We start from the raw sequence: 26,692 nt of genomic DNA, 5'->3' as shown, positions 1-26,692 counted from the left end.
TCCCTGCCCGCCCCGCCCCGCCCCGCCCCGCCCCGCCTGTCACCCCCGTCCCTCGGAGCCCGCCGGACCCGGCCGGTGAACTCAACAGGCCCGGCCCGGTGCGGGTCAGCGCCGGCGCGGGGCCTGGGGCGGGGGGAGGAGGCGGCGGGGAAGCGCAGAGAGGCTCGGCTTCTTGAGCGGGGCAGGGGCCACACCACCCTGAACGCGCCCGATCTCGTCTGGTCTCGGAAGCTAAGCAGGGTCGGGCCTGGTTAGTACTTGGATGGGAGACCGCCTGGGAATACCGGGTGCCGTAGGCTTCTTCTTTTTTTTTTTTTTGTTTTGCCTCTTGTTCTGTCCCCTTTCTGGGAGCGAGTCGGCGGCCCGGGGTGGGGGTCACCCCCACCCTCAGCGCCCGCCGCGGTGCCTGGCGCCCCAGCCCGCACCGTGGGGCCTCCTCTTGTCCCAAGCCGCGACACCGCCGTCACGCGGCAGCATGCGTGGCTTCTGGACTGTCAGGTCTCAGACCAAAGGTCTGCTCTGTGGGAACCGACACGCTGGAGGAAACCTTGAGAGTCTGAGAGGGGAGGGAGTTCCAGAAGAAGGCCAGGATGTCATTTTGAGGGAGTATGTGACCAGAACTCGTCCCGTTGCTTTTGGGGTTCTATGGGCTACACGTAGGAATCTTTGGTGGTGGCACCTGATGTTGGGGGATCCGGAGTCACACCCAGACCTGCTCCACAGGCCTCCTTTTACTTTTCTCTTCGGATTCATTATGTTTAAAAAGTGTCTCTTATCTCTATGATTGCATTTTCTTTTCTCTCTCTTTTCAAGCAGATGATGGGAGTCCAAGTATTAAGGTGACATGTGTTGCCCGTGCCCCCCTCCCCCCTGTGTTCTTATTCATTTACCTCTGATGTTGTTCCAGCGTATTGTGGGGGTACCAATGTTAAGGTCGGGTACGTTGCCCTCTCCCAGCCTCCCCCCTCGGGTCAGAGCCTCAAGTGCGCCCATCCCCCAGTCGGTGCGCACCCACCCCGTTCCTAATGGAGGTGTATGCCCATCCCCTCCCCCCACCCGCCCGACACCCACCCGATGAAGGTGATTCCTCTGTGTCCACTTAGGTGTCCATCGGTTCGTACCCATTTGCTGGTGAGCGCGAGCACGTGGTGCTCGTGTGTCCATTCTTGGGCTACCTGGCTTACTGGAACGGGTTCCAGCTCTGGCCAGGAGAACCACGAGAGGTGCCCTCTCACCGCTGCTCCTCCTAGCTGAATAGCACTCCGTGGTGTCCACGCGCCACATTTCATTTACGCACTCGTGGGTCGATGGGCACTCGGGTCGCTTCCAGGTTTTTGCGATTGTGACTTGTGCCCTGACTCTAACCCTAACCCTTACCCAGCCCGTCTCCTCCTCGGCCCCTGCCTGACTGACTCCTTCCCGCCCGGCCTGTCACCTGTCACCGTCCTCTGCCCCTGCCTGACACGCTCCTCCCCGCCCGGGCCGTCACCGTCCTCGGCCCCTGCCTGACGGGGCTCCTCCGTCGCCTGGGCCTTCCAAGGGCTTGGTGTGGACGCTGGTTCCAGGACGCCCTCCCAGGAACCCGGTAGCAGGGCGGCCGCAGCGTCTCGCGCCACCCAACCGTCCGCCGGCCGGCGGCCGGCGCTAAGTGGCCTGCGGGGGACGTGCCCCCACTGTGGGGCGGGCGCCCAGCCTGGTGTCTTCTCTGAGGCCCCGTGGCTGCTTTTCCCCCCCGCAAGGGGAGAGCCGCGGAGGTGGGGACCGCCTCCTCGTGGGGACGTACACCCAGCTCTCCACGTCGGATTCCGGGGCTCTCTGTCCTGCCAGAAGGCCCAGCTGGCCTGCGGGTCCTTAGAGTGGCAAAAACATCCGAAAACTGAGATTGAGGGTCCGGTGGTTGTCTGCACTTTTGTGCTGGGCACCCCAGGGAGGCCCGGGGGCTGGCTGGACAACGCGGTCTGCTGGGCAGGGGGGGGGTTTGGAGGAGCAACTGATGCCCTTTGCACTTTGGGTAGCAAGTGTCTGAGGTGTCTCTGAGCCCTGCGCCATGTCGGGGGGTGGGGTGGGGGGGTGGGAGGTCGGGGGGGGGTGGAGGAGCAGGAGGAGGAGGAGGAGGAGGTGGGAAGGGCCGTGGCCTGCAGTCGTGTTCCCGGGGTGGCTTCTTCCACAGGCTGCTTGGCCTGGGCTCCCTGCACCTGGGCCTTTGGAGGACTGGCCCTGTGCTTGCCAACGCTTCCCCTGCAGGGACCCAGAGCTGGGAGGTTGCATCTCTCAGCCCTGGGTCGGGCAGAGCCCCAGCGGGCCATGCCCACAACCTCTCTCAGCACGGGTCCCCCAGAAGGCTCCTTTGGGACCAGGATTCTCTTGCGGGTGACTCTTTAAGGTCTGGCCCCTGGATGGAGGGGCACCAGGAGTAGAGGAGCAGGAAGGGGAAGGGGGTGGCCATGCGAGGGGACACTTTCAGGCCAAGTCCCAGCTTCAGCCTGATCCTCCTGGGAACCCCGGGGTGTACGTCACACCTCCTGGTTGTCCCGCTCTGAGACAAGGGCTCTGAGACAAGGAGCCGGGCTTCGCATTCCCCCAGCAGCCAGTCGTGGGCTGAGGACACCTGGGGCGTTGGGAACTCCCTGGCTTCTCCTTGGCTTAACATCTGGAGCTGCTTGTGAATCGTGCCGCCACACACACCCGAGTGCAGGTGTCTTCTGCACAGACTGCGGGCCTCGCTCTTCTGAATGCCGCTAGCTCGCCACCCACCCACGGGTGAACCTGGTCAGGGTACTTTCTCTCGGGGGCAGACTCTGATCCTGGCGGGCTACCGGTGTTTCTGTTTGCTCGTTTCTTTCTTCCATTTCGGGAAAGGCTTCCTTACTGGGTGTGGAAATCTCCTATGCCTTTCCTCGCCTATTCTGTCAGCTTTAAAATTCTCTTTCAGTTGCCACCCTCACAGATGGATTAGGAAACTCTTTCCGGTGCACTCATTAGTGAAATGACCTCAATGAAGCTGGAATCCAATATCTAATCGCCGATTTTTAGCGAGTCCACACGCCAGGGTGGTCGGGGTCCAATGCAGCCCCGGCCAGGCCCAGGCCCCTTGGACTGGGCCACAGGAGGACACAGAGGAGGGTCCCGGCCCCCACGGTCGCGTTGCCGGCAGTTCTCCAAGGGCTTGGGCGTTTTCCAGAGGTAGGAGATGGAGGGGACTGATTTCTTCAGCGCCCCACAAACCACGCCACCCCACCCATGGGACACATCCCTAGAGAGAGAGAGAGACGCCCCATACACTCGCTCCCCTCCCCCATGCGCTGTGCCCCAGCCCGGGCCCGGGGGAATAGGCGGCAGCCCACCCACAGGGTGGGGGGCACAGCTGAAAGGGGTTGTCGGGGATGGCGGCCCCTGCCTGCGGTCAAAGGGCGGGCGACCCGCGCGTGCGCAATCGGCGGCGGCGGCGGCAGCGGCGGCGGCGGCGGCCACGAGCTGGGGGTGGGCCAGGCGAGGAGAGGAAGGGGGCTGGAAGGTCTCCACCTTGGCGAGTCCAGCCGTGGAGGCGCATCTTGTGTGAGTGTGAGTGAGTGAGTGTGAGTGTGTGTGTGTGTGTGTGTGTGTGTGTATAGAGAGACAGCCCCCCACCCCGGCCCGCCGCTCCCTGCCCGCCCCGCCCCGCCTGTCACCCCCGTCCCTTGGAGCCCGCCGGACCCGGCCGGTGAACTCAACAGGCCCGGCCCGGTGCGGGTCAGCGCCGGCGCGGGGCCTGGGGCGGGGGGAGGAGGCGGCGGGGAAGCGCAGAGAGGCTCGGCTTCTTGAGCGGGGCAGGGGCGCCCTCCGCCGTCTAGGGCCACACCACCCTGAACGCGCCCGATCTCGTCTGGTCTCGGAAGCTAAGCAGGGTCGGGCCTGGTTAGTACTTGGATGGGAGACCGCCTGGGAATACCGGGTGCCGTAGGCTTCTTCTTTTTTTTTTTTTTGTTTTGCCTCTTGTTCTGTCCCCTTTCTGGGAGCGAGTCGGCGGCCCGGGGTGGGGGTCACCCCCACCCTCAGCGCCCGCCGCGGTGCCTGGCGCCCCAGCCCGCACCGTGGGGCCTCCTCTTGTCCCAAGCCGCGACACCGCCGTCACGCGGCAGCATGCGTGGCTTCTGGACTGTCAGGTCTCAGACCAAAGGTCTGCTCTGTGGGAACCGACACGCTGGAGGAAACCTTGAGAGTCTGAGAGGGGAGGGAGTTCCAGAAGAAGGCCAGGATGTCATTTTGAGGGAGTATGTGACCAGAACTCGTCCCGTTGCTTTTGGGGTTCTATGGGCTACACGTAGGAATCTTTGGTGGTGGCACCTGATGTTGGGGGATCCGGAGTCACACCCAGACCTGCTCCACAGGCCTCCTTTTACTTTTCTCTTCGGATTCATTATGTTTAAAAAGTGTCTCTTATCTCTATGATTGCATTTTCTTTTCTCTCTCTTTTCAAGCAGATGATGGGAGTCCAAGTATTAAGGTGACATGTGTTGCCCGTGCCCCCCTCCCCCCTGTGTTCTTATTCATTTACCTCTGATGTTGTTCCAGCGTATTGTGGGGGTACCAATGTTAAGGTCGGGTACGTTGCCCTCTCCCAGCCTCCCCCCTCGGGTCAGAGCCTCAAGTGCGCCCATCCCCCAGTCGGTGCGCACCCACCCCGTTCCTAATGGAGGTGTATGCCCATCCCCTCCCCCCACCCGCCCGACACCCACCCGATGAAGGTGATTCCTCTGTGTCCACTTAGGTGTCCATCGGTTCGTACCCATTTGCTGGTGAGCGCGAGCACGTGGTGCTCGTGTGTCCATTCTTGGGCTACCTGGCTTACTGGAACGGGTTCCAGCTCTGGCCAGGAGAACCACGAGAGGTGCCCTCTCACCGCTGCTCCTCCTAGCTGAATAGCACTCCGTGGTGTCCACGCGCCACATTTCATTTACGCACTCGTGGGTCGATGGGCACTCGGGTCGCTTCCAGGTCTTTGCGATTGTGACTTGTGCCCTGACTCTAACCCTAACCCTTACCCAGCCCGTCTCCTCCTCGGCCCCTGCCTGACTGACTCCTTCCCGCCCGGCCTGTCACCTGTCACCGTCCTCTGCCCCTGCCTGACACGCTCCTCCCCGCCCGGGCCGTCACCGTCCTCGGCCCCTGCCTGACGGGGCTCCTCCGTCGCCTGGGCCTTCCAAGGGCTTGGTGTGGACGCTGGTTCCAGGACGCCCTCCCAGGGACCCGGTAGCAGGGCGGCCGCAGCGTCTCGCGCCACCCAACCGTCCGCCGGCCGGCGGCCGGCGCTAAGTGGCCTGCGGGGGACGTGCCCCCACTGTGGGGCGGGCGCCCAGCCTGGTGTCTTCTCTGAGGCCCCGTGGCTGCTTTTCCCCCCCGCAAGGGGAGAGCCGCGGAGGTGGGGACCGCCTCCTCGTGGGGACGTACACCCAGCTCTCCACGTCGGATTCCGGGGCTCTCTGTCCTGCCAGAAGGCCCAGCTGGCCTGCGGGTCCTTAGAGTGGCAAAAACATCCGAAAACTGAGATTGAGGGTCCGGTGGTTGTCTGCACTTTTGTGCTGGGCACCCCAGGGAGGCCCGGGGGCTGGCTGGACAACGCGGTCTGCTGGGCACGGGGGGGGGGTTTGGAGGAGCAACTGATGCCCTTTGCACTTTGGGTAGCAAGTGTCTGAGGTGTCTCTGAGCCCTGCGCCATGTCGGGGGGTGGGGTGGGGGGGTGGGAGGTCGGGGGGGGGTGTGGAGGAGCAGGAGGAGGAGGAGGAGGAGGTGGGAAGGGCCGTGGCCTGCAGTCGTGTTCCCGGGGTGGCTTCTTCCACAGGCTGCTTGGCCTGGGCTCCCTGCACCTGGGCCTTTGGAGGACTGGCCCTGTGCTTGCCAACGCTTCCCCTGCAGGGACCCAGAGCTGGGAGGTTGCATCTCTCAGCCCTGGGTCGGGCAGAGCCCCAGCGGGCCATGCCCACAACCTCTCTCAGCACGGGTCCCCCAGAAGGCTCCTTTGGGACCAGGATTCTCTTGCGGGTGACTCTTTAAGGTCTGGCCCCTGGATGGAGGGGCACCAGGAGTAGAGGAGCAGGAAGGGGAAGGGGGTGGCCATGCGAGGGGACACTTTCAGGCCAAGTCCCAGCTTCAGCCTGATCCTCCTGGGAACCCCGGGGTGTACGTCACACCTCCTGGTTGTCCCGCTCTGAGACAAGGGCTCTGAGACAAGGAGCCGGGCTTCGCATTCCCCCAGCAGCCAGTCGTGGGCTGAGGACACCTGGGGCGTTGGGAACTCCCTGGCTTCTCCTTGGCTTAACATCTGGAGCTGCTTGTGAATCGTGCCGCCACACACACCCGAGTGCAGGTGTCTTCTGCACAGACTGCGGGCCTCGCTCTTCTGAATGCCGCTAGCTCGCCACCCACCCACGGGTGAACCTGGTCAGGGTACTTTCTCTCGGGGGCAGACTCTGATCCTGGCGGGCTACCGGTGTTTCTGTTTGCTCGTTTCTTTCTTCCATTTCGGGAAAGGCTTCCTTACTGGGTGTGGAAATCTCCTATGCCTTTCCTCGCCTATTCTGTCAGCTTTAAAATTCTCTTTCAGTTGCCACCCTCACAGATGGATTAGGAAACTCTTTCCGGTGCACTCATTAGTGAAATGACCTCAATGAAGCTGGAATCCAATATCTAATCGCCGATTTTTAGCGAGTCCACACGCCAGGGTGGTCGGGGTCCAATGCAGCCCCGGCCAGGCCCAGGCCCCTTGGACTGGGCCACAGGAGGACACAGAGGAGGGTCCCGGCCCCCACGGTCGCGTTGCCGGCAGTTCTCCAAGGGCTTGGGCGTTTTCCAGAGGTAGGAGATGGAGGGGACTGATTTCTTCAGCGCCCCACAAACCACGCCACCCCACCCATGGGACACATCCCTAGAGAGAGAGAGAGACGCCCCATACACTCGCTCCCCTCCCCCATGCGCTGTGCCCCAGCCCGGGCCCGGGGGAATAGGCGGCAGCCCACCCACAGGGTGGGGGGCGCAGCTGAAAGGGGTTGTCGGGGATGGCGGACCCTGCCTGGGGTCAAAGGGCAGGCGACCCGCGCGTGCGCAATCGGCGGCGGCGGCGGCGGCGGCCACGAGCTGGGGGTGGGCCAGGCGAGGAGAGGAAGGGGGCTGGAAGGTCTCCACCTTGGCGAGTCCAGCCGTGGAGGCGCATCTTGTGTGAGTGTGAGTGAGTGAGTGTGAGTGTGTGTGTGTGTGTGTGTGTGTGTGTGTGTATAGAGAGACAGCCCCCCACCCCGGCCCGCCGCTCCCTGCCCGCCCCGCCCCGCCCCGCCCCGCCCCGCCTGTCACCCCCGTCCCTCGGAGCCCGCCGGACCCGGCCGGTGAACTCAACAGGCCCGGCCCGGTGCGGGTCAGCGCCGGCGCGGGGCCTGGGGCGGGGGGAGGAGGCGGCGGGGAAGCGCAGAGAGGCTCGGCTTCTTGAGCGGGGCAGGGGCCACACCACCCTGAACGCGCCCGATCTCGTCTGGTCTCGGAAGCTAAGCAGGGTCGGGCCTGGTTAGTACTTGGATGGGAGACCGCCTGGGAATACCGGGTGCCGTAGGCTTCTTCTTTTTTTTTTTTTTGTTTTGCCTCTTGTTCTGTCCCCTTTCTGGGAGCGAGTCGGCGGCCCGGGGTGGGGGTCACCCCCACCCTCAGCGCCCGCCGCGGTGCCTGGCGCCCCAGCCCGCACCGTGGGGCCTCCTCTTGTCCCAAGCCGCGACACCGCCGTCACGCGGCAGCATGCGTGGCTTCTGGACTGTCAGGTCTCAGACCAAAGGTCTGCTCTGTGGGAACCGACACGCTGGAGGAAACCTTGAGAGTCTGAGAGGGGAGGGAGTTCCAGAAGAAGGCCAGGATGTCATTTTGAGGGAGTATGTGACCAGAACTCGTCCCGTTGCTTTTGGGGTTCTATGGGCTACACGTAGGAATCTTTGGTGGTGGCACCTGATGTTGGGGGATCCGGAGTCACACCCAGACCTGCTCCACAGGCCTCCTTTTACTTTTCTCTTCGGATTCATTATGTTTAAAAAGTGTCTCTTATCTCTATGATTGCATTTTCTTTTCTCTCTCTTTTCAAGCAGATGATGGGAGTCCAAGTATTAAGGTGACATGTGTTGCCCGTGCCCCCCTCCCCCCTGTGTTCTTATTCATTTACCTCTGATGTTGTTCCAGCGTATTGTGGGGGTACCAATGTTAAGGTCGGGTACGTTGCCCTCTCCCAGCCTCCCCCCTCGGGTCAGAGCCTCAAGTGCGCCCATCCCCCAGTCGGTGCGCACCCACCCCGTTCCTAATGGAGGTGTATGCCCATCCCCTCCCCCCACCCGCCCGACACCCACCCGATGAAGGTGATTCCTCTGTGTCCACTTAGGTGTCCATCGGTTCGTACCCATTTGCTGGTGAGCGCGAGCACGTGGTGCTCGTGTGTCCATTCTTGGGCTACCTGGCTTACTGGAACGGGTTCCAGCTCTGGCCAGGAGAACCACGAGAGGTGCCCTCTCACCGCTGCTCCTCCTAGCTGAATAGCACTCCGTGGTGTCCACGCGCCACATTTCATTTACGCACTCGTGGGTCGATGGGCACTCGGGTCGCTTCCAGGTCTTTGCGATTGTGACTTGTGCCCTGACTCTAACCCTAACCCTTACCCAGCCCGTCTCCTCCTCGGCCCCTGCCTGACTGACTCCTTCCCGCCCGGCCTGTCACCTGTCACCGTCCTCTGCCCCTGCCTGACACGCTCCTCCCCGCCCGGGCCGTCACCGTCCTCGGCCCCTGCCTGACGGGGCTCCTCCGTCGCCTGGGCCTTCCAAGGGCTTGGTGTGGACGCTGGTTCCAGGACGCCCTCCCAGGGACCCGGTAGCAGGGCGGCCGCAGCGTCTCGCGCCACCCAACCGTCCGCCGGCCGGCGGCCGGCGCTAAGTGGCCTGCGGGGGACGTGCCCCCACTGTGGGGCGGGCGCCCAGCCTGGTGTCTTCTCTGAGGCCCCGTGGCTGCTTTTCCCCCCCGCAAGGGGAGAGCCGCGGAGGTGGGGACCGCCTCCTCGTGGGGACGTACACCCAGCTCTCCACGTCGGATTCCGGGGCTCTCTGTCCTGCCAGAAGGCCCAGCTGGCCTGCAGGTCCTTAGAGTGGCAAAAACATCCGAAAACTGAGATTGAGGGTCCGGTGGTTGTCTGCACTTTTGTGCTGGGCACCCCAGGGAGGCCCGGGGGCTGGCTGGACAACGCGGTCTGCTGGGCACGGGGGGGGGGTTTGGAGGAGCAACTGATGCCCTTTGCACTTTGGGTAGCAAGTGTCTGAGGTGTCTCTGAGCCCTGCGCCATGTCGGGGGGTGGGGTGGGGGGGTGGGAGGTCGGGGGGGGTGTGGAGGAGCAGGAGGAGGAGGAGGAGGAGGTGGGAAGGGCCGTGGCCTGCAGTCGTGTTCCCGGGGTGGCTTCTTCCACAGGCTGCTTGGCCTGGGCTCCCTGCACCTGGGCCTTTGGAGGACTGGCCCTGTGCTTGCCAACGCTTCCCCTGCAGGGACCCAGAGCTGGGAGGTTGCATCTCTCAGCCCTGGGTCGGGCAGAGCCCCAGCGGGCCATGCCCACAACCTCTCTCAGCACGGGTCCCCCAGAAGGCTCCTTTGGGACCAGGATTCTCTTGCGGGTGACTCTTTAAGGTCTGGCCCCTGGATGGAGGGGCACCAGGAGTAGAGGAGCAGGAAGGGGAAGGGGGTGGCCATGCGAGGGGACACTTTCAGGCCAAGTCCCAGCTTCAGCCTGATCCTCCTGGGAACCCCGGGGTGTACGTCACACCTCCTGGTTGTCCCGCTCTGAGACAAGGGCTCTGAGACAAGGAGCCGGGCTTCGCATTCCCCCAGCAGCCAGTCGTGGGCTGAGGACACCTGGGGCGTTGGGAACTCCCTGGCTTCTCCTTGGCTTAACATCTGGAGCTGCTTGTGAATCGTGCCGCCACACACACCCGAGTGCAGGTGTCTTCTGCACAGACTGCGGGCCTCGCTCTTCTGAATGCCGCTAGCTCGCCACCCACCCACGGGTGAACCTGGTCAGGGTACTTTCTCTCGGGGGCAGACTCTGATCCTGGCGGGCTACCGGTGTTTCTGTTTGCTCGTTTCTTTCTTCCATTTCGGGAAAGGCTTCCTTACTGGGTGTGGAAATCTCCTATGCCTTTCCTCGCCTATTCTGTCAGCTTTAAAATTCTCTTTCAGTTGCCACCCTCACAGATGGATTAGGAAACTCTTTCCGGTGCACTCATTAGTGAAATGACCTCAATGAAGCTGGAATCCAATATCTAATCGCCGATTTTTAGCGAGTCCACACGCCAGGGTGGTCGGGGTCCAATGCAGCCCCGGCCAGGCCCAGGCCCCTTGGACTGGGCCACAGGAGGACACAGAGGAGGGTCCCGGCCCCCACGGTCGCGTTGCCGGCAGTTCTCCAAGGGCTTGGGCGTTTTCCAGAGGTAGGAGATGGAGGGGACTGATTTCTTCAGCGCCCCACAAACCACGCCACCCCACCCATGGGACACATCCCTAGAGAGAGAGAGAGACGCCCCATACACTCGCTCCCCTCCCCCATGCGCTGTGCCCCAGCCCGGGCCCGGGGGAATAGGCGGCAGCCCACCCACAGGGTGGGGGGCGCAGCTGAAAGGGGTTGTCGGGGATGGCGGACCCTGCCTGGGGTCAAAGGGCGGGCGACCCGCGCGTGCGCAATCGGCGGCGGCGGCGGCGGCGGCCACGAGCTGGGGGTGGGCCAGGCGAGGAGAGGAAGGGGGCTGGAAGGTCTCCACCTTGGCGAGTCCAGCCGTGGAGGCGCATCTTGTGTGAGTGTGAGTGAGTGAGTGTGAGTTTGAGTGTGTGTGTGTGTGTGTGTGTGTGTGTGTGTATAGAGAGACAGCCCCCCACCCCGGCCCGCCGCTCCCTGCCCGCCCCGCCCCGCCCCGCCCCGCCTGTCACCCCCGTCCCTCGGAGCCCGCCGGACCCGGCCGGTGAACTCAACAGGCCCGGCCCGGTGCGGGTCAGCGCCGGCGCGGGGCCTGGGGCGGGGGGAGGAGGCGGCGGGGAAGCGCAGAGAGGCTCGGCTTCTTGAGCGGGGCAGGGGCGCCCTCCGCCGTCTAGGGCCACACCACCCTGAACGCGCCCGATCTCGTCTGGTCTCGGAAGCTAAGCAGGGTCGGGCCTGGTTAGTACTTGGATGGGAGACCGCCTTGGAATACCGGGTGCCGTAGGCGGCTTCTTTTTTTTTTTTTTGTTTTGCCTCTTGTTCTGTCCCCTTTCTGGGAGCGAGTCGGCGGCCCGGGGTGGGGGTCACCCCCACCCTCAGCGCCCGCCGCGGTGCCTGGCGCCCCAGCCCGCACCGTGGGGCCTCCTCTTGTCCCAAGCCGCGACACCGCCGTCACGCGGCAGCATGCGTGGCTTCTGGACTGTCAGGTCTCAGACCAAAGGTCTGCTCTGTGGGAACCGACACGCTGGAGGAAACCTTGAGAGTCTGAGAGGGGAGGGAGTTCCAGAAGAAGGCCAGGATGTCATTTTGAGGGAGTATGTGACCAGAACTCGTCCCGTTGCTTTTGGGGTTCTATGGGCTACACGTAGGAATCTTTGGTGGTGGCACCTGATGTTGGGGGATCCGGAGTCACACCCAGACCTGCTCCACAGGCCTCCTTTTACTTTTCTCTTCGGATTCATTATGTTTAAAAAGTGTCTCTTATCTCTATGATTGCATTTTCTTTTCTCTCTCTTTTCAAGCAGATGATGGGAGTCCAAGTATTAAGGTGACATGTGTTGCCCGTGCCCCCCTCCCCCCTGTGTTCTTATTCATTTACCTCTGATGTTGTTCCAGCGTATTGTGGGGGTACCAATGTTAAGGTCGGGTACGTTGCCCTCTCCCAGCCTCCCCCCTCGGGTCAGAGCCTCAAGTGCGCCCATCCCCCAGTCGGTGCGCACCCACCCCGTTCCTAATGGAGGTGTATGCCCATCCCCTCCCCCCACCCGCCCGACACCCACCCGATGAAGGTGATTCCTCTGTGTCCACTTAGGTGTCCATCGGTTCGTACCCATTTGCTGGTGAGCGCGAGCACGTGGTGCTCGTGTGTCCATTCTTGGGCTACCTGGCTTACTGGAACGGGTTCCAGCTCTGGCCAGGAGAACCACGAGAGGTGCCCTCTCACCGCTGCTCCTCCTAGCTGAATAGCACTCCGTGGTGTCCACGCGCCACATTTCATTTACGCACTCGTGGGTCGATGGGCACTCGGGTCGCTTCCAGGTCTTTGCGATTGTGACTTGTGCCCTGACTCTAACCCTAACCCTTACCCAGCCCGTCTCCTCCTCGGCCCCTGCCTGACTGACTCCTTCCCGCCCGGCCTGTCACCTGTCACCGTCCTCTGCCCCTGCCTGACACGCTCCTCCCCGCCCGGGCCGTCACCGTCCTCGGCCCCTGCCTGACGGGGCTCCTCCGTCGCCTGGGCCTTCCAAGGGCTTGGTGTGGACGCTGGTTCCAGGACGCCCTCCCAGGAACCCGGTAGCAGGGCGGCCGCAGCGTCTCGCGCCACCCAACCGTCCGCCGGCCGGCGGCCGGCGCTAAGTGGCCTGCGGGGGACGTGCCCCCACTGTGGGGCGGGCGCCCAGCCTGGTGTCTTCTCTGAGGCCCCGTGGCTGCTTTTCCCCCCCGCAAGGGGAGAGCCGCGGAGGTGGGGACCGCCTCCTCGTGGGGACGTACACCCAGCTCTCCACGTCGGATTCCGGGGCTCTCTGTCCTGCCAGAAGGCCCAGCTGGCCTGCGGGTCCTTAGAGTGGCAAAAACATCCGAAAACTGAGATTGAGGGTCCGGTGGTTGTCTGCACTTTTGTGCTGGGCACCCCAGGGAGGCCCGGGGGCTGGCTGGACAACGCGGTCTGCTGGGCAGGGGGGGGGTTTGGAGGAGCAACTGATGCCCTTTGCACTTTGGGTAGCAAGTGTCTGAGGTGTCTCTGAGCCCTGCGCCATGTCGGGGGGTGGGGTGGGGGGGTGGGAGGTCGGGGGGGGGTGGAGGAGCAGGAGGAGGAGGAGGAGGAGGTGGGAAGGGCCGTGGCCTGCAGTCGTGTTCCCGGGGTGGCTTCTTCCACAGGCTGCTTGGCCTGGGCTCCCTGCACCTGGGCCTTTGGAGGACTGGCCCTGTGCTTGCCAACGCTTCCCCTGCAGGGACCCAGAGCTGGGAGGTTGCATCTCTCAGCCCTGGGTCGGGCAGAGCCCCAGCGGGCCATGCCCACAACCTCTCTCAGCACGGGTCCCCCAGAAGGCTCCTTTGGGACCAGGATTCTCTTGCGGGTGACTCTTTAAGGTCTGGCCCCTGGATGGAGGGGCACCAGGAGTAGAGGAGCAGGAAGGGGAAGGGGGTGGCCATGCGAGGGGACACTTTCAGGCCAAGTCCCAGCTTCAGCCTGATCCTCCTGGGAACCCCGGGGTGTACGTCACACCTCCTGGTTGTCCCGCTCTGAGACAAGGGCTCTGAGACAAGGAGCCGGGCTTCGCATTCCCCCAGCAGCCAGTCGTGGGCTGAGGACACCTGGGGCGTTGGGAACTCCCTGGCTTCTCCTTGGCTTAACATCTGGAGCTGCTTGTGAATCGTGCCGCCACACACACCCGAGTGCAGGTGTCTTCTGCACAGACTGCGGGCCTCGCTCTTCTGAATGCCGCTAGCTCGCCACCCACCCACGGGTGAACCTGGTCAGGGTACTTTCTCTCGGGGGCAGACTCTGATCCTGGCGGGCTACCGGTGTTTCTGTTTGCTCGTTTCTTTCTTCCATTTCGGGAAAGGCTTCCTTACTGGGTGTGGAAATCTCCTATGCCTTTCCTCGCCTATTCTGTCAGCTTTAAAATTCTCTTTCAGTTGCCACCCTCACAGATGGATTAGGAAACTCTTTCCGGTGCACTCATTAGTGAAATGACCTCAATGAAGCTGGAATCCAATATCTAATCGCCGATTTTTAGCGAGTCCACACGCCAGGGTGGTCGGGGTCCAATGCAGCCCCGGCCAGGCCCAGGCCCCTTGGACTGGGCCACAGGAGGACACAGAGGAGGGTCCCGGCCCCCACGGTCGCGTTGCCGGCAGTTCTCCAAGGGCTTGGGCGTTTTCCAGAGGTAGGAGATGGAGGGGACTGATTTCTTCAGCGCCCCACAAACCACGCCACCCCACCCATGGGACACATCCCTAGAGAGAGAGAGAGACGCCCCATACACTCGCTCCCCTCCCCCATGCGCTGTGCCCCAGCCCGGGCCCGGGGGAATAGGCGGCAGCCCACCCACAGGGTGGGGGGCCCAGCTGAAAGGGGTTGTCGGGGAGGGCGGCCCCTGCCTGGGGTCAAAGGGCGGGCGACCCGCGCGTGCGCAATCGGCGGCGGCGGCGCCGGCCGGCCAGGAGCTGGGGGTGGGCCAGGCGAGGAGAGGAAGGGGGCTGGAAGGTCTCCACCTTGGCGAGTCCAGCCGTGGAGGCGCATCTTGTGTGAGTGTGAGTGAGTGAGTGTGAGTGTGAGTGTGTGTGTGTGTGTGTGTGTGTGTGTGTGTATAGAGAGACAGCCCCCCACCCCGGCCCGCCGCTCCCTGCCCGCCCCGCCCCGCCCCGCCCCGCCCCGCCTGTCACCCCCGTCCCTCGGAGCCCGCCGGACCCGGCCGGTGAACTCAACAGGCCCGGCCCGGTGCGGGTCAGCGCCGGCGCGGGGCCTGGGGCGGGGGGAGGAGGCGGCGGGGAAGCGCAGAGAGGCTCGGCTTCTTGAGCGGGGCAGGGGCGCCCTCCGCCGTCTAGGGCCACACCACCCTGAACGCGCCCGATCTCGTCTGGTCTCGGAAGCTAAGCAGGGTCGGGCCTGGTTAGTACTTGGATGGGAGACCGCCTGGGAATACCGGGTGCCGTAGGCTTCTTCTTTTTTTTTTTTTTGTTTTGCCTCTTGTTCTGTCCCCTTTCTGGGAGCGAGTCGGCGGCCCGGGGTGGGGGTCACCCCCACCCTCAGCGCCCGCCGCGGTGCCTGGCGCCCCAGCCCGCACCGTGGGGCCTCCTCTTGTCCCAAGCCGCGACACCGCCGTCACGCGGCAGCATGCGTGGCTTCTGGACTGTCAGGTCTCAGACCAAAGGTCTGCTCTGTGGGAACCGACACGCTGGAGGAAACCTTGAGAGTCTGAGAGGGGAGGGAGTTCCAGAAGAAGGCCAGGATGTCATTTTGAGGGAGTATGTGACCAGAACTCGTCCCGTTGCTTTTGGGGTTCTATGGGCTACACGTAGGAATCTTTGGTGGTGGCACCTGATGTTGGGGGATCCGGAGTCACACCCAGACCTGCTCCACAGGCCTCCTTTTACTTTTCTCTTCGGATTCATTATGTTTAAAAAGTGTCTCTTATCTCTATGATTGCATTTTCTTTTCTCTCTCTTTTCAAGCAGATGATGGGAGTCCAAGTATTAAGGTGACATGTGTTGCCCGTGCCCCCCTCCCCCCTGTGTTCTTATTCATTTACCTCTGATGTTGTTCCAGCGTATTGTGGGGGTACCAATGTTAAGGTCGGGTACGTTGCCCTCTCCCAGCCTCCCCCCTCGGGTCAGAGCCTCAAGTGCGCCCATCCCCCAGTCGGTGCGCACCCACCCCGTTCCTAATGGAGGTGTATGCCCATCCCCTCCCCCCACCCGCCCGACACCCACCCGATGAAGGTGATTCCTCTGTGTCCACTTAGGTGTCCATCGGTTCGTACCCATTTGCTGGTGAGCGCGAGCACGTGGTGCTCGTGTGTCCATTCTTGGGCTACCTGGCTTACTGGAACGGGTTCCAGCTCTGGCCAGGAGAACCACGAGAGGTGCCCTCTCACCGCTGCTCCTCCTAGCTGAATAGCACTCCGTGGTGTCCACGCGCCACATTTCATTTACGCACTCGTGGGTCGATGGGCACTCGGGTCGCTTCCAGGTCTTTGCGATTGTGACTTGTGCCCTGACTCTAACCCTAACCCTTACCCAGCCCGTCTCCTCCTCGGCCCCTGCCTGACTGACTCCTTCCCGCCCGGCCTGTCACCTGTCACCGTCCTCTGCCCCTGCCTGACACGCTCCTCCCCGCCCGGGCCGTCACCGTCCTCGGCCCCTGCCTGACGGGGCTCCTCCGTCGCCTGGGCCTTCCAAGGGCTTGGTGTGGACGCTGGTTCCAGGACGCCCTCCCAGGAACCCGGTAGCAGGGCGGCCGCAGCGTCTCGCGCCACCCAACCGTCCGCCGGCCGGCGGCCGGCGCTAAGTGGCCTGCGGGGGACGTGCCCCCACTGTGGGGCGGGCGCCCAGCCTGGTGTCTTCTCTGAGGCCCCGTGGCTGCTTTTCCCCCCCGCAAGGGGAGAGCCGCGGAGGTGGGGACCGCCTCCTCGTGGGGACGTACACCCAGCTCTCCACGTCGGATTCCGGGGCTCTCTGTCCTGCCAGAAGGCCCAGCTGGCCTGCGGGTCCTTAGAGTGGCAAAAACATCCGAAAACTGAGATTGAGGGTCCGGTGGTTGTCTGCACTTTTGTGCTGGGCACCCCAGGGAGGCCCGGGGGCTGGCTGGACAACGCGGTCTGCTGGGCAGGGGGGGGGTTTGGAGGAGCAACTGATGCCCTTTGCACTTTGGGTAGCAAGTGTCTGAGGTGTCTCTGAGCCCTGCGCCATGTCGGGGGGTGGGGTGGGGGGGTGGGAGGTCGGGGGGGGGTGGAGGAGCAGGAGGAGGAGGAGGAGGAGGTGGGAAGGGCCGTGGCCTGCAGTCGTGTTCCCGGGGTGGCTTCTTCCACAGGCTGCTTGGCCTGGGCTCCCTGCACCTGGGCCTTTGGAGGACTGGCCCTGTGCTTGCCAACGCTTCCCCTGCAGGGACCCAGAGCTGGGAGGTTGCATCTCTCAGCCCTGGGTCGGGCAGAGCCCCAGCGGGCCATGCCCACAACCTCTCTCAGCACGGGTCCCCCAGAAGGCTCCTTTGGGACCAGGATTCTCTTGCGGGTGACTCTTTAAGGTCTGGCCCCTGGATGGAGGGGCACCAGGAGTAGAGGAGCAGGAAGGGGAAGGGGGTGGCCATGCGAGGGGACACTTTCAGGCCAAGTCCCAGCTTCAGCCTGATCCTCCTGGGAACCCCGGGGTGTACGTCACACCTCCTGGTTGTCCCGCTCTGAGACAAGGGCTCTGAGACAAGGAGCCGGGCTTCGCATTCCCCCAGCAGCCAGTCGTGGGCTGAGGACACCTGGGGCGTTGGGAACTCCCTGGCTTCTCCTTGGCTTAACATCTGGAGCTGCTTGTGAATCGTGCCGCCACACACACCCGAGTGCAGGTGTCTTCTGCACAGACTGCGGGCCTCGCTCTTCTGAATGCCGCTAGCTCGCCACCCACCCACGGGTGAACCTGGTCAGGGTACTTTCTCTCGGGGGCAGACTCTGATCCTGGCGGGCTACCGGTGTTTCTGTTTGCTCGTTTCTTTCTTCCATTTCGGGAAAGGCTTCCTTACTGGGTGTGGAAATCTCCTATGCCTTTCCTCGCCTATTCTGTCAGCTTTAAAATTCTCTTTCAGTTGCCACCCTCACAGATGGATTAGGAAACTCTTTCCGGTGCACTCATTAGTGAAATGACCTCAATGAAGCTGGAATCCAATATCTAATCGCCGATTTTTAGCGAGTCCACACGCCAGGGTGGTCGGGGTCCAATGCAGCCCCGGCCAGGCCCAGGCCCCTTGGACTGGGCCACAGGAGGACACAGAGGAGGGTCCCGGCCCCCACGGTCGCGTTGCCGGCAGTTCTCCAAGGGCTTGGGCGTTTTCCAGAGGTAGGAGATGGAGGGGACTGATTTCTTCAGCGCCCCACAAACCACGCCACCCCACCCATGGGACACATCCCTAGAGAGAGAGAGAGACGCCCCATACACTCGCTCCCCTCCCCCATGCGCTGTGCCCCAGCCCGGGCCCGGGGGAATAGGCGGCAGCCCACCCACAGGGTGGGGGGCGCAGCTGAAAGGGGTTGTCGGGGATGGCGGCCCCTGCCTGGGGTCAAAGGGCGGGCGACCCGCGCGTGCGCAATCGGCGGCGGCGGCGGCGGCGGCCACGAGCTGGGGGTGGGCCAGGCGAGGAGAGGAAGGGGGCTGGAAGGTCTCCACCTTGGCGAGTCCAGCCGTGGAGGCGCATCTTGTGTGAGTGTGAGTGAGTGAGTGTGAGTGTGTGTGTGTGTGTGTGTGTGTGTGTGTGTATAGAGAGACAGCCCCCCACCCCGGCCCGCCGCTCCCTGCCCGCCCCGCCCCGCCCCGCCCCGCCTGTCACCCCCGTCCCTCGGAGCCCGCCGGACCCGGCCGGTGAACTCAACAGGCCCGGCCCGGTGCGGGTCAGCGCCGGCGCGGGGCCTGGGGCGGGGGGAGGAGGCGGCGGGGAAGCGCAGAGAGGCTCGGCTTCTTGAGCGGGGCAGGGGCCACACCACCCTGAACGCGCCCGATCTCGTCTGGTCTCGGAAGCTAAGCAGGGTCGGGCCTGGTTAGTACTTGGATGGGAGACCGCCTGGGAATACCGGGTGCCGTAGGCTTCTTCTTTTTTTTTTTTTTGTTTTGCCTCTTGTTCTGTCCCCTTTCTGGGAGCGAGTCGGCGGCCCGGGGTGGGGGTCACCCCCACCCTCAGCGCCCGCCGCGGTGCCTGGCGCCCCAGCCCGCACCGTGGGGCCTCCTCTTGTCCCAAGCCGCGACACCGCCGTCACGCGGCAGCATGCGTGGCTTCTGGACTGTCAGGTCTCAGACCAAAGGTCTGCTCTGTGGGAACCGACACGCTGGAGGAAACCTTGAGAGTCTGAGAGGGGAGGGAGTTCCAGAAGAAGGCCAGGATGTCATTTTGAGGGAGTATGTGACCAGAACTCGTCCCGTTGCTTTTGGGGTTCTATGGGCTACACGTAGGAATCTTTGGTGGTGGCACCTGATGTTGGGGGATCCGGAGTCACACCCAGACCTGCTCCACAGGCCTCCTTTTACTTTTCTCTTCGGATTCATTATGTTTAAAAAGTGTCTCTTATCTCTATGATTGCATTTTCTTTTCTCTCTCTTTTCAAGCAGATGATGGGAGTCCAAGTATTAAGGTGACATGTGTTGCCCGTGCCCCCCTCCCCCCTGTGTTCTTATTCATTTACCTCTGATGTTGTTCCAGCGTATTGTGGGGGTACCAATGTTAAGGTCGGGTACGTTGCCCTCTCCCAGCCTCCCCCCTCGGGTCAGAGCCTCAAGTGCGCCCATCCCCCAGTCGGTGCGCACCCACCCCGTTCCTAATGGAGGTGTATGCCCATCCCCTCCCCCCACCCGCCCGACACCCACCCGATGAAGGTGATTCCTCTGTGTCCACTTAGGTGTCCATCGGTTCGTACCCATTTGCTGGTGAGCGCGAGCACGTGGTGCTCGTGTGTCCATTCTTGGGCTACCTGGCTTACTGGAACGGGTTCCAGCTCTGGCCAGGAGAACCACGAGAGGTGCCCTCTCACCGCTGCTCCTCCTAGCTGAATAGCACTCCGTGGTGTCCACGCGCCACATTTCATTTACGCACTCGTGGGTCGATGGGCACTCGGGTCGCTTCCAGGTCTTTGCGATTGTGACTTGTGCCCTGACTCTAACCCTAACCCTTACCCAGCCCGTCTCCTCCTCGGCCCCTGCCTGACTGACTCCTTCCCGCCCGGCCTGTCACCTGTCACCGTCCTCTGCCCCTGCCTGACACGCTCCTCCCCGCCCGGGCCGTCACCGTCCTCGGCCCCTGCCTGACGGGGCTCCTCCGTCGCCTGGGCCTTCCAAGGGCTTGGTGTGGACGCTGGTTCCAGGACGCCCTCCCAGGGACCCGGTAGCAGGGCGGCCGCAGCGTCTCGCGCCACCCAACCGTCCGCCGGCCGGCGGCCGGCGCTAAGTGGCCTGCGGGGGACGTGCCCCCACTGTGGGGCGGGCGCCCAGCCTGGTGTCTTCTCTGAGGCCCCGTGGCTGCTTTTCCCCCCCGCAAGGGGAGAGCCGCGGAGGTGGGGACCGCCTCCTCGTGGGGACGTACACCCAGCTCTCCACGTCGGATTCCGGGGCTCTCTGTCCTGCCAGAAGGCCCAGCTGGCCTGCGGGTCCTTAGAGTGGCAAAAACATCCGAAAACTGAGATTGAGGGTCCGGTGGTTGTCTGCACTTTTGTGCTGGGCACCCCAGGGAGGCCCGGGGGCTGGCTGGACAACGCGGTCTGCTGGGCACGGGGGGGGGGTTTGGAGGAGCAACTGATGCCCTTTGCACTTTGGGTAGCAAGTGTCTGAGGTGTCTCTGAGCCCTGCGCCATGTCGGGGGGTGGGGTGGGGGGGTGGGAGGTCGGGGGGGGGGTGTGGAGGAGCAGGAGGAGGAGGAGGTGGGAAGGGCCGTGGCCTGCAGTCGTGTTCCCGGGGTGGCTTCTTCCACAGGCTGCTTGGCCTGGGCTCCCTGCACCTGGGCCTTTGGAGGACTGGCCCTGTGCTTGCCAACGCTTCCCCTGCAGGGACCCAGAGCTGGGAGGTTGCATCTCTCAGCCCTGGGTCGGGCAGAGCCCCAGCGGGCCATGCCCACAACCTCTCTCAGCACGGGTCCCCCAGAAGGCTCCTTTGGGACCAGGATTCTCTTGCGGGTGACTCTTTAAGGTCTGGCCCCTGGATGGAGGGGCACCAGGAGTAGAGGAGCAGGAAGGGGAAGGGGGTGGCCATGCGAGGGGACACTTTCAGGCCAAGTCCCAGCTTCAGCCTGATCCTCCTGGGAACCCCGGGGTGTACGTCACACCTCCTGGTTGTCCCGCTCTGAGACAAGGGCTCTGAGACAAGGAGCCGGGCTTCGCATTCCCCCAGCAGCCAGTCGTGGGCTGAGGACACCTGGGGCGTTGGGAACTCCCTGGCTTCTCCTTGGCTTAACATCTGGAGCTGCTTGTGAATCGTGCCGCCACACACACCCGAGTGCAGGTGTCTTCTGCACAGACTGCGGGCCTCGCTCTTCTGAATGCCGCTAGCTCGCCACCCACCCACGGGTGAACCTGGTCAGGGTACTTTCTCTCGGGGGCAGACTCTGATCCTGGCGGGCTACCGGTGTTTCTGTTTGCTCGTTTCTTTCTTCCATTTCGGGAAAGGCTTCCTTACTGGGTGTGGAAATCTCCTATGCCTTTCCTCGCCTATTCTGTCAGCTTTAAAATTCTCTTTCAGTTGCCACCCTCACAGATGGATTAGGAAACTCTTTCCGGTGCACTCATTAGTGAAATGACCTCAATGAAGCTGGAATCCAATATCTAATCGCCGATTTTTAGCGAGTCCACACGCCAGGGTGGTCGGGGTCCAATGCAGCCCCGGCCAGGCCCAGGCCCCTTGGACTGGGCCACAGGAGGACACAGAGGAGGGTCCCGGCCCCCACGGTCGCGTTGCCGGCAGTTCTCCAAGGGCTTGGGCGTTTTCCAGAGGTAGGAGATGGAGGGGACTGATTTCTTCAGCGCCCCACAAACCACGCCACCCCACCCATGGGACACATCCCTAGAGAGAGAGAGAGACGCCCCATACACTCGCTCCCCTCCCCCATGCGCTGTGCCCCAGCCCGGGCCCGGGGGAATAGGCGGCAGCCCACCCACAGGGTGGGGGGCGCAGCTGAAAGGGGTTGTCGGGGATGGCGGACCCTGCCTGGGGTCAAAGGGCGGGCGACCCGCGCGTGCGCAATCGGCGGCGGCGGCGGCGGCGGCCACGAGCTGGGGGTGGGCCAGGCGAGGAGAGGAAGGGGGCTGGAAGGTCTCCACCTTGGCGAGTCCAGCCGTGGAGGCGCATCTTGTGTGAGTGTGAGTGAGTGAGTGTGAGTGTGTGTGTGTGTGTGTGTGTGTGTGTGTGTGTATAGAGAGACAGCCCCCCACCCCGGCCCGCCGCTCCCTGCCCGCCCCGCCCCGCCCCGCCCCGCCCCGCCTGTCACCCCCGTCCCTCGGAGCCCGCCGGACCCGGCCGGTGAACTCAACAGGCCCGGCCCGGTGCGGGTCAGCGCCGGCGCGGGGCCTGGGGCGGGGGGAGGAGGCGGCGGGGAAGCGCAGAGAGGCTCGGCTTCTTGAGCGGGGCAGGGGCGCCCTCCGCCGTCTAGGGCCACACCACCCTGAACGCGCCCGATCTCGTCTGGTCTCGGAAGCTAAGCAGGGTCGGGCCTGGTTAGTACTTGGATGGGAGACCGCCTGGGAATACCGGGTGCCGTAGGCTTCTTCTTTTTTTTTTTTTTGTTTTGCCTCTTGTTCTGTCCCCTTTCTGGGAGCGAGTCGGCGGCCCGGGGTGGGGGTCACCCCCACCCTCAGCGCCCGCCGCGGTGCCTGGCGCCCCAGCCCGCACCGTGGGGCCTCCTCTTGTCCCAAGCCGCGACACCGCCGTCACGCGGCAGCATGCGTGGCTTCTGGACTGTCAGGTCTCAGACCAAAGGTCTGCTCTGTGGGAACCGACACGCTGGAGGAAACCTTGAGAGTCTGAGAGGGGAGGGAGTTCCAGAAGAAGGCCAGGATGTCATTTTGAGGGAGTATGTGACCAGAACTCGTCCCGTTGCTTTTGGGGTTCTATGGGCTACACGTAGGAATCTTTGGTGGTGGCACCTGATGTTGGGGGATCCGGAGTCACACCCAGACCTGCTCCACAGGCCTCCTTTTACTTTTCTCTTCGGATTCATTATGTTTAAAAAGTGTCTCTTATCTCTATGATTGCATTTTCTTTTCTCTCTCTTTTCAAGCAGATGATGGGAGTCCAAGTATTAAGGTGACATGTGTTGCCCGTGCCCCCCTCCCCCCTGTGTTCTTATTCATTTACCTCTGATGTTGTTCCAGCGTATTGTGGGGGTACCAATGTTAAGGTCGGGTACGTTGCCCTCTCCCAGCCTCCCCCCTCGGGTCAGAGCCTCAAGTGCGCCCATCCCCCAGTCGGTGCGCACCCACCCCGTTCCTAATGGAGGTGTATGCCCATCCCCTCCCCCCACCCGCCCGACACCCACCCGATGAAGGTGATTCCTCTGTGTCCACTTAGGTGTCCATCGGTTCGTACCCATTTGCTGGTGAGCGCGAGCACGTGGTGCTCGTGTGTCCATTCTTGGGCTACCTGGCTTACTGGAACGGGTTCCAGCTCTGGCCAGGAGAACCACGAGAGGTGCCCTCTCACCGCTGCTCCTCCTAGCTGAATAGCACTCCGTGGTGTCCACGCGCCACATTTCATTTACGCACTCGTGGGTCGATGGGCACTCGGGTCGCTTCCAGGTCTTTGCGATTGTGACTTGTGCCCTGACTCTAACCCTAACCCTTACCCAGCCCGTCTCCTCCTCGGCCCCTGCCTGACTGACTCCTTCCCGCCCGGCCTGTCACCTGTCACCGTCCTCTGCCCCTGCCTGACACGCTCCTCCCCGCCCGGGCCGTCACCGTCCTCGGCCCCTGCCTGACGGGGCTCCTCCGTCGCCTGGGCCTTCCAAGGGCTTGGTGTGGACGCTGGTTCCAGGACGCCCTCCCAGGGACCCGGTAGCAGGGCGGCCGCAGCGTCTCGCGCCACCCAACCGTCCGCCGGCCGGCGGCCGGCGCTAAGTGGCCTGCGGGGGACGTGCCCCCACTGTGGGGCGGGCGCCCAGCCTGGTGTCTTCTCTGAGGCCCCGTGGCTGCTTTTCCCCCCCGCAAGGGGAGAGCCGCGGAGGTGGGGACCGCCTCCTCGTGGGGACGTACACCCAGCTCTCCACGTCGGATTCCGGGGCTCTCTGTCCTGCCAGAAGGCCCAGCTGGCCTGCGGGTCCTTAGAGTGGCAAAAACATCCGAAAACTGAGATTGAGGGTCCGGTGGTTGTCTGCACTTTTGTGCTGGGCACCCCAGGGAGGCCCGGGGGCTGGCTGGACAACGCGGTCTGCTGGGCACGGGGGGGGGTTTGGAGGAGCAACTGATGCCCTTTGCACTTTGGGTAGCAAGTGTCTGAGGTGTCTCTGAGCCCTGCGCCATGTCGGGGGGTGGGGTGGGGGGGTGGGAGGTCGGGGGGGGGTGTGGAGGAGCAGGAGGAGGAGGAGGAGGAGGTGGGAAGGGCCGTGGCCTGCAGTCGTGTTCCCGGGGTGGCTTCTTCCACAGGCTGCTTGGCCTGGGCTCCCTGCACCTGGGCCTTTGGAGGACTGGCCCTGTGCTTGCCAACGCTTCCCCTGCAGGGACCCAGAGCTGGGAGGTTGCATCTCTCAGCCCTGGGTCGGTCAGAGCCCCAGCGGGCCATGCCCACAACCTCTCTCAGCACGGGTCCCCCAGAAGGCTCCTTTGGGACCAGGATTCTCTTGCGGGTGACTCTTTAAGGTCTGGCCCCTGGATGGAGGGGCACCAGGAGTAGAGGAGCAGGAAGGGGAAGGGGGTGGCCATGCGAGGGGACACTTTCAGGCCAAGTCCCAGCTTCAGCCTGATCCTCCTGGGAACCCCGGGGTGTACGTCACACCTCCTGGTTGTCCCGCTCTGAGACAAGGGCTCTGAGACAAGGAGCCGGGCTTCGCATTCCCCCAGCAGCCAGTCGTGGGCTGAGGACACCTGGGGCGTTGGGAACTCCCTGGCTTCTCCTTGGCTTAACATCTGGAGCTGCTTGTGAATCGTGCCGCCACACACACCCGAGTGCAGGTGTCTTCTGCACAGACTGCGGGCCTCGCTCTTCTGAATGCCGCTAGCTCGCCACCCACCCACGGGTGAACCTGGTCAGGGTACTTTCTCTCGGGGGCAGACTCTGATCCTGGCGGGCTACCGGTGTTTCTGTTTGCTCGTTTCTTTCTTCCATTTCGGGAAAGGCTTCCTTACTGGGTGTGGAAATCTCCTATGCCTTTCCTCGCCTATTCTGTCAGCTTTAAAATTCTCTTTCAGTTGCCACCCTCACAGATGGATTAGGAAACTCTTTCCGGTGCACTCATTAGTGAAATGACCTCAATGAAGCTGGAATCCAATATCTAATCGCCGATTTTTAGCGAGTCCACACGCCAGGGTGGTCGGGGTCCAATGCAGCCCCGGCCAGGCCCAGGCCCCTTGGACTGGGCCACAGGAGGACACAGAGGAGGGTCCCGGCCCCCACGGTCGCGTTGCCGGCAGTTCTCCAAGGGCTTGGGCGTTTTCCAGAGGTAGGAGATGGAGGGGACTGATTTCTTCAGCGCCCCACAAACCACGCCACCCCACCCATGGGACACATCCCTAGAGAGAGAGAGAGACGCCCCATACACTCGCTCCCCTCCCCCATGCGCTGTGCCCCAGCCCGGGCCCGGGGGAATAGGCGGCAGCCCACCCACAGGGTGGGGGGCGCAGCTGAAAGGGGTTGTCGGGGATGGCGGCCCCTGCCTGGGGTCAAAGGGCGGGCGACCCGCGCGTGCGCAATCGGCGGCGGCGGCGGCGGCGGCGGCCACGAGCTGGGGGTGGGCCAGGCGAGGAGAGGAAGGGGGCTGGAAGGTCTCCACCTTGGCGAGTCCAGCCGTGGAGGCGCATCTTGTGTGAGTGTGAGTGAGTGAGTGTGAGTGTGTGTGTGTGTGTGTGTGTGTGTGTGTGTATAGAGAGACAGCCCCCCACCCCGGCCCGCCGCTCCCTGCCCGCCCCGCCCCGCCCCGCCCCGCCCCGCCTGTCACCCCCGTCCCTCGGAGCCCGCCGGACCCGGCCGGTGAACTCAACAGGCCCGGCCCGGTGCGGGTCAGCGCCGGCGCGGGGCCTGGGGCGGGGGGAGGAGGCGGCGGGGAAGCGCAGAGAGGCTCGGCTTCTTGAGCGGGGCAGGGGCGCCCTCCGCCGTCTAGGGCCACACCACCCTGAACGCGCCCGATCTCGTCTGGTCTCGGAAGCTAAGCAGGGTCGGGCCTGGTTAGTACTTGGATGGGAGACCGCCTGGGAATACCGGGTGCCGTAGGCTTCTTCTTTTTTTTTTTTTTGTTTTGCCTCTTGTTCTGTCCCCTTTCTGGGAGCGAGTCGGCGGCCCGGGGTGGGGGTCACCCCCACCCTCAGCGCCCGCCGCGGTGCCTGGCGCCCCAGCCCGCACCGTGGGGCCTCCTCTTGTCCCAAGCCGCGACACCGCCGTCACGCGGCAGCATGCGTGGCTTCTGGACTGTCAGGTCTCAGACCAAAGGTCTGCTCTGTGGGAACCGACACGCTGGAGGAAACCTTGAGAGTCTGAGAGGGGAGGGAGTTCCAGAAGAAGGCCAGGATGTCATTTTGAGGGAGTATGTGACCAGAACTCGTCCCGTTGCTTTTGGGGTTCTATGGGCTACACGTAGGAATCTTTGGTGGTGGCACCTGATGTTGGGGGATCCGGAGTCACACCCAGACCTGCTCCACAGGCCTCCTTTTACTTTTCTCTTCGGATTCATTATGTTTAAAAAGTGTCTCTTATCTCTATGATTGCATTTTCTTTTCTCTCTCTTTTCAAGCAGATGATGGGAGTCCAAGTATTAAGGTGACATGTGTTGCCCGTGCCCCCCTCCCCCCTGTGTTCTTATTCATTTACCTCTGATGTTGTTCCAGCGTATTGTGGGGGTACCAATGTTAAGGTCGGGTACGTTGCCCTCTCCCAGCCTCCCCCCTCGGGTCAGAGCCTCAAGTGCGCCCATCCCCCAGTCGGTGCGCACCCACCCCGTTCCTAATGGAGGTGTATGCCCATCCCCTCCCCCCACCCGCCCGACACCCACCCGATGAAGGTGATTCCTCTGTGTCCACTTAGGTGTCCATCGGTTCGTACCCATTTGCTGGTGAGCGCGAGCACGTGGTGCTCGTGTGTCCA

The 26,692-nt window shown here is 63.5% G+C and overlaps 8 non-coding genes across 8 annotated transcripts; all 8 read left to right on the top strand.

Annotated features, from left to right (window-relative positions):
• The first annotated feature begins 180 nt into the window (after nucleotides 1–180).
• On the top strand, nucleotides 181–299 carry LOC142867700 (5S ribosomal RNA). The gene has a single exon (XR_012917058.1). It is a non-coding gene; the product is annotated as a 5S ribosomal RNA (ribosomal RNA).
• Nucleotides 300–3,824: 3,525 nt separating this feature from the next.
• On the top strand, nucleotides 3,825–3,943 carry LOC142867746 (5S ribosomal RNA). The gene has a single exon (XR_012917103.1). It is a non-coding gene; the product is annotated as a 5S ribosomal RNA (ribosomal RNA).
• A 3,517-nt stretch (nucleotides 3,944–7,460) lies between these two features.
• Nucleotides 7,461–7,579, top strand: LOC142867699 (5S ribosomal RNA). Its single transcript, XR_012917057.1, has one exon. It is a non-coding gene; the product is annotated as a 5S ribosomal RNA (ribosomal RNA).
• Nucleotides 7,580–11,115: 3,536 nt separating this feature from the next.
• LOC142867679 (5S ribosomal RNA) lies at nucleotides 11,116–11,234 on the top strand. The gene has a single exon (XR_012917035.1). It is a non-coding gene; the product is annotated as a 5S ribosomal RNA (ribosomal RNA).
• Nucleotides 11,235–14,773: 3,539 nt separating this feature from the next.
• On the top strand, nucleotides 14,774–14,892 carry LOC142867744 (5S ribosomal RNA). The gene has a single exon (XR_012917101.1). It is a non-coding gene; the product is annotated as a 5S ribosomal RNA (ribosomal RNA).
• A 3,508-nt stretch (nucleotides 14,893–18,400) lies between these two features.
• On the top strand, nucleotides 18,401–18,519 carry LOC142867698 (5S ribosomal RNA). The gene has a single exon (XR_012917056.1). It is a non-coding gene; the product is annotated as a 5S ribosomal RNA (ribosomal RNA).
• Nucleotides 18,520–22,052: 3,533 nt separating this feature from the next.
• Nucleotides 22,053–22,171, top strand: LOC142867743 (5S ribosomal RNA). The gene has a single exon (XR_012917100.1). It is a non-coding gene; the product is annotated as a 5S ribosomal RNA (ribosomal RNA).
• A 3,538-nt stretch (nucleotides 22,172–25,709) lies between these two features.
• LOC142867742 (5S ribosomal RNA) lies at nucleotides 25,710–25,828 on the top strand. The gene has a single exon (XR_012917099.1). It is a non-coding gene; the product is annotated as a 5S ribosomal RNA (ribosomal RNA).
• The last annotated feature ends 864 nt before the right edge of the window (nucleotides 25,829–26,692 follow it).

The sequence above is a fragment of the Microcebus murinus genome, unplaced genomic scaffold, assembly GCF_040939455.1.
Source record: "Microcebus murinus isolate Inina unplaced genomic scaffold, M.murinus_Inina_mat1.0 scaf019_hap2_Mmur4.0, whole genome shotgun sequence".
NCBI classification, from domain to species: domain Eukaryota; kingdom Metazoa; phylum Chordata; class Mammalia; order Primates; family Cheirogaleidae; genus Microcebus; species Microcebus murinus.
The sequence above is the reverse complement of the archived record's forward strand: the minus strand, read 5'-3'. Positions and strand labels throughout refer to the sequence as shown.